Source organism: Scyliorhinus torazame, chromosome 2 (assembly GCF_047496885.1).
Source record: "Scyliorhinus torazame isolate Kashiwa2021f chromosome 2, sScyTor2.1, whole genome shotgun sequence".
Taxonomy (NCBI): Eukaryota; Metazoa; Chordata; class Chondrichthyes; order Carcharhiniformes; family Scyliorhinidae; genus Scyliorhinus; species Scyliorhinus torazame.
The window spans coordinates 400,721,398-400,734,176 of NC_092708.1; the positions used below are offsets into that span (position 1 = coordinate 400,721,398).

Below are 12,779 nucleotides of genomic sequence, written 5' to 3' on the forward strand. Positions count from 1 at the left end.
TGCCGCACTGTCAGAGGGTCAGTACTGAGGGAGTGCTGCACTGTCAGAGAGTCAGTACTGAAGGAGTGCCGCACTGTCAGAGGGTCAGTACTGAGGGAGTGCTGCACTGTCAGAGGGTCAGTACTGAGGGAGTGCTGCACTGTCAGAGGGTCAGTACTGAGGGAGTGCTGCACTGTCAGAGGGTCAGTATTGAGGGAGTGCTGCACTGTCAGAGGGTCAGTACTGAGGGAGTGCTGCACTGTCAGAGGGTCAGTACTGAGGGAGTGCTGCACTGTCAGAGGGTCAGTACTGAGGGAGTGCCGCACTGTCAGAGGGTCAGTACTGAGGGAGTGCCGCACTGTCAGAGGGTCAGTACTGAGGGAATGCTGCACTGTTAGAGGGTCAGTACTGAGGGAGTGCCGCACTGTCAGAGGGTCAGTACTGAGGGAGTGCCGCACTGTCAGAGGGTCAGTACTGAGGGAGTGCCGCACTGTCAGAGGGTCAGTACTGAGGGAGTGCTGCACTGTCAGAGGGTCAGTACTGAGGGAGTGCCGCACTGTGAGAGGGTCAGCACTGAGGGAGTGCCGCACTGTCAGAGGGTCAGTACTGAGGGAGTGCTGCACTGCCAGAGGGTCAGCACTGAGGGAGTGCCGCACTGTCAGAGGGTCAGCACTGAGGGAGTGCCGCACTGTCAGAGGGTCAGTACTGAGGGAGTGCCGCACTGTCAGAGGGTCAGTACTGAGGGAGTGCCGCACTGTCAGAGGGTCAGCACTGAGGGAGTGCCGCACTGTCAGAGGGTCAGCACTGAGGGAGTGCCGCACTGTCAGAGGGTCAGTACTGAGGGAGTGCCGCACTGTCAGAGGGTCAGTACTGAGGGAGTGCTGCACTGTCAGAGGGTCAGTACTGAGGGAGTGCCGCACTGTCAGAGGGTCAGTACTGAGGGAGTGCCGCATTGTCAGAGGGTCAGTACTGAGGGAGTGCCGCACTGTCAGAGGGTCAGTACTGAGGGAGTGCTGCACTGTCAGAGGGTCAGTACTGAGGGAGTGCCGCACTGTCAGAGGGTCAGTACTGAGGGAGTGCCGCATTGTCAGAGGGTCAGTACTGAGGGAGTGCCGCACTGTCAGAGGGTCAGTACTGAGGGAGTGCCGCACTGTCAGAGGGTCAGTACTGAGGGAGTGCCGCATTGTCAGAGGGTCAGTACTGAGGGAGTGCCGCACTGTCAGAGGGTCAGTACTGAGGGAGTGCCGCATTGTCAGAGGGTCAGTACTGAGGGAGTGCCGCACTGTCAGAGGGTCAGTACTGAGGGAGTGCCGCATTGTCAGAGGGTCAGTACTGAGGGAGTGCCGCATTGTCAGAGGGTCAGTACTGAGGGAGTGCCGCATTGTCAGAGGGTCAGTACTGAGGGAGCGCCGCACTGTCAGAGGGTCAGTACTGAGGGTGTGCTGCACTGTCAGAGGGTCAGTACTGAGGGAGTGCCGCATTGTCAGAGGGTCAGTACTGAGGGAGTGCCGCATTGTCAGAGGGTCAGTACTGAGGGAGCGCCGCATCTGTCAGAGGGTCAGTACTGAGGGAGTGCTGCACTGTCAGAGGGTCAGTACTGAGGGAGTGCCGCACTGTCAGAGAGTCAGTACTGAGGGAGCGCCGCACTGTCAGAGGGTCAGTACTGAGGGAGTGCTGCACTGTCAGAGGGTCAGTACTGAGGGAGTGCCGCATTGTCAGAGGGTCAGTACTGAGGGAGTGCCGCATTGTCAGAGGGTCAGTACTGAGGGAGTGCCGCACTGTCAGAGGGTCAGTACTGAGGGAGTGCCGCACTGTCAGAGGGTCAGTACTGAAGGAGTGCCGCACTGTCAGACAGTCAGTACTGAGGGAGTGCTGCACTGTCAGAGGGTCAGTACTGAGGGAGTGCCGCACTGTCAGAGGGTCAGTGCTGAGGGAATGCTGCACTCTCAGAGGGTCAGTACTGAGGGAGTGCCGCACTGTCAGAGGGTCAGTACTGAGGGAGTGCCGCACTGTCAGAGGGTCAGTACTGAGGGAGTGCTGCACTGTCAGAGGGTCAGTACTGAGGTAGTGCCGCACTGTCAGAGGGTCAGTACTGGGGGAGTGCTGCACTGTCAGAGGGTCAGTACTGAGGTAGTGCCGCACTGTCAGAGGGTCAGTACTGAGGGAGTGCTGCACTGTCAGAGGGTCAGTACTGAGGGAGTGCTGCACTGTCAGAGGGTCAGTACTGAGGGAGTGCTGCATTGTTAGAGGGTCAGTACTGAGGGAGCGCCGCACTGTCAGAGGGTCAGTACTGAGGGAGTGCCGCACTGTCAGAGGGTCAGTACTGAGGGAGTGCTGCACTATCAGAGGGTCAGTACTGAGGGAGTGCCGCACTGTCAGAGGGTCAGTACTGAGGGAGTGCCGCACTGTCAGAGGGTCAGTACTGAGGGAGTGCCGTACTGTCAGAGGGTCAGGACTGAGGGAGCTCCGCACTGTCAGAGGGTCAGTACTGAGGGAGCGCTGCACTCTCAGAGGGTCAGTACTGAGGGAGCGCTGCACTCTCAGAGGGACAGTACTGAGGGAGCGCCGCACTGTCAGAGGGTCAGTACTGAGGGAGCGCCGCACTGTCAGAGGGTCAGTACTGAGGGAGTGCTGCATTGTTAGAGGGTCAGTACTGAGGGAGTGCCGCACTGTCAGAGGGTCAGTACTGAGGGAGTGCCGCACTGTCAGAGGGTCAGTACTGAGGGAGTGCCGCACTGTCAGAGGGTCAGTACTGAGGGAGTGCTGCACTGTCAGAGAGTCAGTACTGAAGGAGTGCCGCACTGTCAGAGGGTCAGTACTGAGGGAGTGCTGCACTGTCAGAGGGTCAGTACTGAGGGAGTGCTGCACTGTCAGAGGGTCAGTACTGAGGGAGTGCTGCACTGTCAGAGGGTCAGTATTGAGGGAGTGCTGCACTGTCAGAGGGTCAGTACTGAGGGAGTGCTGCACTGTCAGAGGGTCAGTACTGAGGGAGTGCTGCACTGTCAGAGGGTCAGTACTGAGGGAGTGCCGCACTGTCAGAGGGTCAGTACTGAGGGAGTGCCGCACTGTCAGAGGGTCAGTACTGAGGGAGTGCCGCACTGTCAGAGGGTCAGTACTGAGGGAGCGCTGCACTGTCAGAGGGTCAGTACTGAGGGAGTGCTGCACTGTCAGAGGGTCAGTACTGAGGGAGTGCCGCACTGTCAGAGGGTCAGTACTGAGGGAGTGCCGCACTGTCAGAGGGTCAGTACTGAGGGAGTGCTGCACTGTCAGAGGGTCAGTACTGAGGGAGTGCCGCACTGTCAGAGGATCAGTACTGAGGGAGTGCCGCACTGTCAGAGGGTCAGTACTGAGGGAGTGCCGCACTGTCAGAGGGTCAGTACTGAGGGAGTGCCGCACTGTCAGAGGGTCAGTACTGAGGGAGTGCCGCACTGTCAGAGGGTCAGTACTGAGGGAGTGCCGCACTGTCAGAGGGTCAGTACTGAGGGAGTGCCGCACTGTCAGAGGGTCAGTACTGAGGGAGTGCCGCACTGTCAGAGGGTCAGTACTGAGGGAGTGCCGCACTGTCAGAGGGTCAGTACTGAGGGAGTGCCGCACTGTCAGTGTCAGTACTGAGGGAGTGCTGCACTGTCAGAGGGTCAGTACTGAGGGAGTGCCGCACTGTCAGAGGGTCAGTACTGAGGGAGTGCCGCACTGTCAGAGGGTCAGTACTGAGGGAGTGCCGCACTGTCAGAGGGTCAGTACTGAGGGAGTGCCGCACTGTCAGAGGGTCAGTACTGAGGGAGTGCCGCACTGTCAGAGGGTCAGTACTGAGGGAGTGCCGCACTGTCAGAGGGTCAGTACTGAGGGAGTGCCGCACTGTCAGAGGGTCAGTACTGAGGGAGTGCTGCACTGTCAGAGGGTCAGTACGGAGGAAGCGCCGCTCTGTCAGAGGGTCAGTACGGAGGAAGCGCCGCTCTGTCAGAGGGTCAGTACTGAGGGAGTACCGCACTGTCAGAGGGTCAGTACTGAGCGAGTGCCGCACTGTCAGAGGGTCAGTACTGAGGGAGTGCCGCACTGTCAGAGGGTCAGTACTGAGGGAGTGCTGCACTGTCAGAGGGTCAGTACTGAGGGAGTGCCGCACTGTCAGAGGGTCAGTACTGAGCGAGTGCCGCACTGTCAGAGGGTCAGTACTGAGGGAGTGCCGCACTGTCAGAGGGTCAGTACTGAGGGAGTGCTGCACTGTCAGAGGGTCAGTACTGAGGGAGTGCCGCACTGTCAGAGGGACAGTACTGAGGGAGTGCTGCACTGTCAGAGGGTCAGTACTGAGGGAGTGCTGCACTGTCAGAGGGTCAGTACTGAGGGAGTGCCGCACTGTCAGAGGGTCAGTACTGAGGGAGTGCTGCACTGTCAGAGGGTCACTACGGAGGGAATGCTGCACTGTCAGAGGGTCAGTACTGAGGGAGTGCTGCACTGTCAGAGGGTCAGTACTGAGGGAGCGCCGCACTGTCAGAGGGTCAGTACTGAGAGAGTGCCGCACTGTCAGAGGGTCAGTACTGAGGGAGTGCCGCACTGTCAGAGGGTCAGTACTGAGGGAGTGCCGCACTGTCAGAGGGTCAGTACTGAGGGAGTGCCGCACTGTCAGAGGGTCAGTACTGAGGGAGTGCTGCACTGTCAGAGAGTCAGTACTGAAGGAGTGCCGCACTGTCAGAGGGTCAGTACTGAGGGAGTGCTGCACTGTCAGAGGGTCAGTACTGAGGGAGTGCTGCACTGTCAGAGGGTCAGTACTGAGGGAGTGCTGCACTGTCAGAGGGTCAGTATTGAGGGAGTGCTGCACTGTCAGAGGGTCAGTACTGAGGGAGTGCTGCACTGTCAGAGGGTCAGTACTGAGGGAGTGCTGCACTGTCAGAGGGTCAGTACTGAGGGAGTGCCGCACTGTCAGAGGGTCAGTACTGAGGGAGTGCCGCACTGTCAGAGGGTCAGTACTGAGGGAGTGCCGCACTGTCAGAGGGTCAGTACTGAGGGAGCGCTGCACTGTCAGAGGGTCAGTACTGAGGGAGTGCTGCACTGTCAGAGGGTCAGTACTGAGGGAGTGCCGCACTGTCAGAGGGTCAGTGCTGAGGGAGTGCCGCACTGTCAGAGGGTCAGTACTGAGGGAGTGCCGCACTGTCAGAGGGTCAGTACTGAGGGAGTGCCGCACTGTCAGAGGATCAGTACTGAGGGAGTGCCGCACTGTCAGAGGGTCAGTACTGAGGGAGTGCCGCACTGTCAGAGGGTCAGTACTGAGGGAGTGCCGCACTGTCAGAGGGTCAGTACTGAGGGAGTGCCGCACTGTCAGAGGGTCAGTACTGAGGGAGTGCCGCACTGTCAGAGGGTCAGTACTGAGGGAGTGCCGCACTGTCAGAGGGTCAGTACTGAGGGAGTGCCGCACTGTCAGAGGGTCAGTACTGAGGGAGTGCCGCACTGTCAGAGGGTCAGTACTGAGGGAGTGCCGCACTGTCAGTGTCAGTACTGAGGGAGTGCTGCACTGTCAGAGGGTCAGTACTGAGGGAGTGCCGCACTGTCAGAGGGTCAGTACTGAGGGAGTGCCGCACTGTCAGAGGGTCAGTACTGAGGGAGTGCCGCACTGTCAGAGGGTCAGTACTGAGGGAGTGCCGCACTGTCAGAGGGTCAGTACTGAGGGAGTGCCGCACTGTCAGAGGGTCAGTACTGAGGGAGTGCCGCACTGTCAGAGGGTCAGTACTGAGGGAGTGCCGCACTGTCAGAGGGTCAGTACTGAGGGAGTGCTGCACTGTCAGAGGGTCAGTACGGAGGAAGCGCCGCTCTGTCAGAGGGTCAGTACGGAGGAAGCGCCGCTCTGTCAGAGGGTCAGTACTGAGGGAGTACCGCACTGTCAGAGGGTCAGTACTGAGCGAGTGCCGCACTGTCAGAGGGTCAGTACTGAGGGAGTGCCGCACTGTCAGAGGGTCAGTACTGAGGGAGTGCTGCACTGTCAGAGGGTCAGTACTGAGGGAGTGCCGCACTGTCAGAGGGTCAGTACTGAGCGAGTGCCGCACTGTCAGAGGGTCAGTACTGAGGGAGTGCCGCACTGTCAGAGGGTCAGTACTGAGGGAGTGCTGCACTGTCAGAGGGTCAGTACTGAGGGAGTGCCGCACTGTCAGAGGGACAGTACTGAGGGAGTGCTGCACTGTCAGAGGGTCAGTACTGAGGGAGTGCTGCACTGTCAGAGGGTCAGTACTGAGGGAGTGCCGCACTGTCAGAGGGTCAGTACTGAGGGAGTGCTGCACTGTCAGAGGGTCACTACGGAGGGAATGCTGCACTGTCAGAGGGTCAGTACTGAGGGAGTGCTGCACTGTCAGAGGGTCAGTACTGAGGGAGCGCCGCACTGTCAGAGGGTCAGTACTGAGAGAGTGCCGCACTGTCAGAGGGTCAGTACTGAGGGAGTGCTGCACTGTCAGAGGGTCAGTAATGAGGGAGTGCCGCACTGTCAGAGGGTCAGTACTGAGGGAGTTCTGCACTGTCAGAGCCTCAGTACTGAGGGAGTGCCGCACTGTCAGAGGGTCAGTACTGAGGGAGTGCCGCACTGTCAGAGGGTCAGTACTGAGGGAGTGCTGCACTGTCAGAGGGTCAGTAATGAGGGAGTGCCGCACTGTCAGAGGGTCAGTACTGAGGGAGTTCTGCACTGTCAGAGCCTCAGTACTGAGGGAGTGCTGCACTGTCAGAGGGTCAGTACTGAGGGAGTGCCGCACTGTCAGAGGGTCAGTACTGAGGGAGTTCTGCACTGTCAGAGCCTCAGTACTGAGGGAATGCTGCACTGTCAGAGGGTCAGTACTGAGGGAGTGCCGCACTGTCAGAGGGTCAGTACTGAGGGAGTGCCGCACTGTCAGAGGGTCAGTAATGAGGGAGTGCCGCACTGTCAGAGGGTCAGTACTGCGGGAGTGCCGCACTGTCAGAGGGTCAGTACTGAGGGAGTGCCGCACTGTCAGAGGGTCAGTAATGAGGGAGTGCCGCACTGTCAGAGGGTCAGTACTGAGGGAGTGCCGCACTGTCAGAGGGTCAGTACTGAGGGAGTGCCGCACTGTCAGAGGGTCAGTACTGAGGGGTCGCCGCACTGTCAGAGGGTCAGTACTGAGGGGTCGCCCCACTGTCAGAGGGTCAGTACTGAGGGAGTGCTGCACTGTCAGAGGGTCAGTACTGAGGGAGTGCCGCACTGTCAGAGGGTCAGTACTGAGGGAGTGCCGCACTGTCAGAGGGTCAGTACTGAGGGGTCGCCGCACTGTCAGAGGGTCAGTACTGAGGGGTCGCCGCACTGTCAGAGGGTCAGTACTGAGGGAGTGCCGCACTGTCAGAGGGTCAGTACTGAGGGGTCGCCGCACTGTCAGAGGGTCAGTACTGAGGGGTCGCCGCACTGTCAGAGGGTCAGTACTGAGGGAGTGCCGCACTGTCAGAGGGTCAGTACTGAGGGGTCGCCGCACTGTCAGAGGGTCAGTACTGAGGGAGTGCCGCACTGTCAGAGGGTCAGTACTGAGGGAGTGCCGCACTATCAGAGAGTCAGTACTGCGGGAGTGCTGCACTGTCAGAGGGTCAGTACTGAGGGAGTGCCGCACTGTCAGAGGGTCAGTACTGAGGGAGTGCTGCACTGTCAGAGGGTCAGTACTGAGGGTGTGCTGCACTGTCAGAGAGTCAGTACTGCGGGAGTGCTGCACTGTCAGAGGGTCAGTACTGCGGGAGTGCCGCACTGTCAGAGGGTCAGTACTGAGGGAAGCTGTATTCTGAGCCTGTCAGTTGTTGTTGCGGTTGCCATGGGGATCCCCGCGCATGCGCAGTGAGCCGGGGAAGATGGAGGATATTCTGGAGGAGAATCCGCGGGTGAGAAAAACCCGGATGGAGCCGGCCCCCCGGGGGTGGGGGGAACACTGTGGCCGGGGGGGGGGGGGTGGGGGGAACACTGTGGCCGGGGGGGGGGTGGGGGAACACTGTGGCCGGGGGGGGGGGTGGGGGACACACTGTGGCCGGGGGGGGGGGGGTGGGGGAACACTGTGGCCGGGGGGGGGGGTGGGGGACACACTGTGGCCGGGGGGGGGGGGTGGGGGACACACTGTGGCCGGGGGGGGTGGGGGAACACTGTGGCCGGGGGGGGGGGTGGGGGGAACACACTGTGGCTGGGGGGGGGTGGGGGGAACACACTGTGGCCGGGGGGGGGGGTGGGGGACACACTGTGGCCGGGGGGGGGGGTGGGGGACACACTGTGGCCGGGGGGGGGGGGTGGGGGACACACTGTGGCCGGGGGTGGTGGGGGAACACTGTGGCCGGGGGGGGGGGTGGGGGGAACACACTGTGGCCGGGGGGGGGGGGGAACACTGTGGCCGGGGGGGGGTGGGGGGAACACACTGTGGCCGGGGGGTGGGGGAACACTGTGGCCGGGGGGCGGGGGAACACTGTGGCCGGGGGGGGTGGGGGACACACTGTGGCCGGGGGGGGGTGGGGGGAACACACTGTGGCCGGGGGGGGGGGTGGGGGGAACACACTGTGGCCGGGGGGGGGGGGGTGGGGGGAACACTGTGGCCGGGGGGGGGGGGTGGGGGAACACACTGTGGCCGGGGGGGGTGTGGGGGGAACACACTGTGGCCGGGGGGGGTGTGGGGGGAACACACTGTGGCCGGGGGGGGGGGGGTGGGGGGAACACACTGTGGCCGGGGGGGGGGGGGTGGGGGGAACACTGTGGCCGGGGGGGGGGGTGGGGGGAACACTGTGGCCGGGGGGGGGGGGGGGGAAACACTGTGGCCGGGGGGGGGGGTGGGGGGAACACTGTGGCCGGGGGGGGGGGGGTGGGGGGGAACACTGTGGCCGGGGGGGGTGGTGGGGGGAACACTGTGGCCGGGGGGGGGTGGGGGAACACTGTGGCCGGGGGGGGGGTGGGGGGAACACTGTGGCCGGGGGGGGGGTGGGGGAACACTGTGGCCGGGGGGGGGGTGGGGGGAACACACTGTGGCCGGGGGGGGGTGGGGGAACACTGTGGCCGGGGGGGGGTGGGGGAACACTGTGGCCGGGGGGCGGGGGAACACTGTGGCCGGGGGGGGGGTGGGGGAACACTGTGGCCGGGGGGGGGTGGGGGACACACTGTGGCCGGGGGGGGGGGTGGGGGGAACACACTGTGGCCGGGGGGGGTGGTGGGGGGAACACACTGTGGCCGGGGGGGGGTGGGGGGAACACACTGTGGCCGGGGGGGGGGTGGGGGAACACTGTGGCCGGGGGGGGTGGGGGGAACACACTGTGGCCGGGGGGGGGTGGGGGGAACACACTGTGGCCGGGCGGGGGTGGGGGACACACTGTGGCCGGGCGGGGGTGGGGGACACACTGTGGCCGGGGGGGGGGGTGGGGGAACACTGTGGCCGGGGGGGGGGTGGGGGAACACTGTGGCCGGGGGGCGGGGGAACACTGTGGCCGGGGGGGGGGGTGGGGGAACACTGTGGCCGGGGGGGGGGGGGAACACTGTGGCCGGGGGGGGGGGGGTGGGGGAACACTGTGGCCGGGGGGGGGTGGGGGAACACTGTGGCCGGGGGGGGGGGTGGGGGAACACTGTGGCCGGGGGGGGGTGGGGGGAACACACTGTGGCCGGGCGGGGGTGGGGGGAACACACTGTGGCCGGGCGGGGGTGGGGGGGACACTGTGGCCGGGGGGGGGTGGGTGGGGGACACACTGTGGCCGGGGGGGGGTGGGGGAACACTGTGGCCGGGGGGGGGGGGAACACTGTGGCCGGGGGGGGGTGGGGGACACACTGTGGCCGGGGGGGGGTGGGGGACACACTGTGGCCGGGGGGGGGTGGGGGACACACTGTGGCCGGGGGGGGGGAACACTGTGGCCGGGGGGGGGTGGGGGACACACTGTGGCCGGGGGGGGTGGGGGACACACTGTGGCCGGGGGGGACACACACTGTGGCCGGGGGGGGGGGGGTGGAACACTGTGGCCGGGGGGGGGGGGTGGGGGGGACACTGTGGCCGGGGGGGGGGTGGGGGGGACACTGTGGCCGGGGGGGGGTGGGGGACACACTGTGGCCGGGGGGGGGTGGGGGACACACTGTGGCCGGGGGGGGGGTGGGGGACACACTGTGGCCGGGGGGGGGGTGGGGGACACACTGTGGCCGGGGGGGGGTGGGGGACACACTGTGGCCGGGGGGGGGTGGGGGACACACTGTGGCCGGGGGGGGGTGGGGGACACACTGTGGCCGGGGGGGGGGGTGGGGGACACACTGTGGCCGGGGGGGGGGGTGGGGGACACACTGTGGCCGGGGGGGGGGTGGGGGACACACTGTGGCCGGGGAGGGTGGGGGACACACTGTGGCCGGGGAGGGTGGGGGACACACTGTGGCCGGGGGGGGGGGACGACACACTGTGGCCGGGGGGGGGGACACACATTGTGGCCGGGGGGGGGGGGGGACACACTGTGGCCGGGGGGGGGGGGACACACTGTGGCCGGGGGGGGGGGGGGACACACTGTGGCCGGGGGGGGGGGGGGAACACTGTGGCCGGGGGGGTGGGGGGGACACTGAGGCCGGGGGGTGGGGGAACACTATGGCCGGGGGGTGGGGGAACACTATGGCCGGGGGGTGGGGGGGACACTGGGGCCGGGGGGTGGGGGGGACACTGAGGCCGGGGGGTGGGGGACACACTGTGGCCGGGGGGGGGGGGGGGAAACTGTGGCCGGGGGGTGGGGGTGACACTGAGGCCGGGGGGTGGGGGGGACACTGAGGCCGGGGGGTGGGGGGGACACTGAGGCCGGGGGGTGGGAGGGACACTGTGGCCGGGGGGGGGGGGGAACACTGTGGCCGGGGGGGTCGACACTGTGGCCGGGGGGTGGGGGGGACACTGAGGCCGGGGGGTGGGGGACACACTGTGGCCGGGGGGGGGGGGTGGGGGGAACACTATGGCCGGGGGGTGGGGGGGACACTGTGGCCGGGGGGTGGGGGACACACTGTGACCGGGGGGGGGGAACACTGTGGCCGGGGGGGTCGACACTGTGGCCGGGGGGTGGGGGGGACACCGTGGCCGGGGGGGTCGACACTGTGGCCGGGGGGTGGGAGGAACACTGTGGCCGGGGGGGTCGACACTGTGGCCGGGGGGTGGGGGGGACACTGTGGCCGGGGGGGTCGACACTGTGGCCGGGGGGTGGGGGGGACACTGAGGCCGGGGGGGTGGGGGGGACACTGTGGCCGGGGGTTGGGGGGAACACTGTGGCCGGGGGGTGGGGGGGACACTGTGGCCGGGGGGTGGGGGTACACTGTGGCCGGGGGGGGTCGACACTGTGGCCGGGGGGTGGGGGGGACACTGAGGCCGGGGGGTGGGGGACACACTGTGGCCGGGGGGGGTGGGGGGGACACTGTGGCCGGGGGGTGGGGGGGACACTGTGGCCGGGGGGTGGGGGGGACACTGAGGCCGGGGGGTGGGGGACACACTGTGGCCCGGGGGATGAGGGGGACACTGTGGCCGGGGGGGTGAGGGACACACTGAGTCCGTGGGATATTGATAGAGAGGGTCAGGGAGAGTATTGATAGAGAGGTTCAGAGAGAGTATTGATAGAGAGGTTCAGAGAGAGTATTGATAGAGAGGCTCAGAGAGAGTATTGATAGAGAGGTTCAGAGAGAGTATTGATCGAGAGGTTCAGGGAGAGTATTGATAGACAGGCTCAGAGAGAGTATTGATAGAGAGGCTCAGAGAGAGTATTGATAGAGAGGTTCAGAGAGAGTATTGATAGAGAGGTTCAGAGAGAGTATTGATAGAGAGGCTCAGAGAGAGTATTGATAGAGAGGCTCAGAGAGAGTATTGATAGAGAGGTTCAGAGAGAGTATTGATAGAGCGGTTCAGAGAGAGTATTGATAGAGAGGTTCAGAGAGAGTATTGATAGAGCGGTTCAGAGAGAGTATTGATAGAGAGGTTCAGAGAGAGTATTGAGAGAGAGGTTCAGAGAGAGTATTGATAGAGAGGTTCAGAGAGAGTATTGATAGAGAGGTTCAGAGAGAGTATTGATAGAGCGGTTCAGGGAGAGTATTGATAGAGCGGTTCAGAGAGAGTATTGAGAGAGAGGTTCAGAGAGAATATTGATAGAGAGGTTCAGAGAGAGTATTGATAGAGAGGTTCAGAGAGAGTATTGATAGAGAGGTTCAGAGAGAGTATTGAGAGAGAGGTTCAGAGAGAGTATTGATAGAGAGGTTCAGGGAGAGTATTGATAGAGAGGGTCAGGGAGAGTATTGATAGAGAGGTTCAGGGGGAGTATTGATAGAGATGTACAGAGAGAGTATTGATAGAGACGTTCAGAGAGAGTATTGATAGAGAGGTTCAGAGAGACTATTGATAGAGAGGTACAGAGAGTATTGATAGAGAGGGTCAGGGAGAGTATTGATAGAGAGGTTCAGGGGGAGTATTGATAGAGATGTACAGAGAGAGTATTGATAGAGAGGTTCAGGGAGAGTATTGATAGAGAGGTTCAGGGAGAGTATTGATCGAGAGGTTCAGGGAGAGTATTGATAGAAAGGTTCAGAGAGAGTATTGATAGAGAGGTTCAGAGAGAGTATTGATAGAGAGGTTCAGAGAGAGTATTGATAGAGAGGTACAGAGAGTATTGATAGAGAGGTTCAGAGAGAGTATTGATATAGAGGTTCAGAGAGAGTATTGATAGAGAGGTTCAGAGAGAGTATGGATAGAGAGGTACAGAGAGTATTGATAGAGAGGTTCAGAGAGACTATTGATAGAGAGGTTCAGGGAGAGTATTGATAGTGAGGTTCAGAGAGAGTATTGATATAGAGGTTCAGAGAGAGTATTGATAGAGAG

General features: G+C 62.9%; 1 long non-coding RNA gene across 1 annotated transcript in view; it reads left to right on the top strand.

Annotated features, from left to right (window-relative positions):
• The first annotated feature begins 7,750 nt into the window (after nucleotides 1–7,750).
• The window catches only part of LOC140407938 (uncharacterized), a 126,661-nt gene continuing 121,632 nt past the window's right edge, over nucleotides 7,751–12,779 (top strand). Inside the window, exon 1 of the long non-coding RNA XR_011939905.1 lies at nucleotides 7,751–7,824. This is a non-coding gene — a long non-coding RNA (uncharacterized lncRNA). The remainder of the gene's footprint in view (nucleotides 7,825–12,779) is intronic.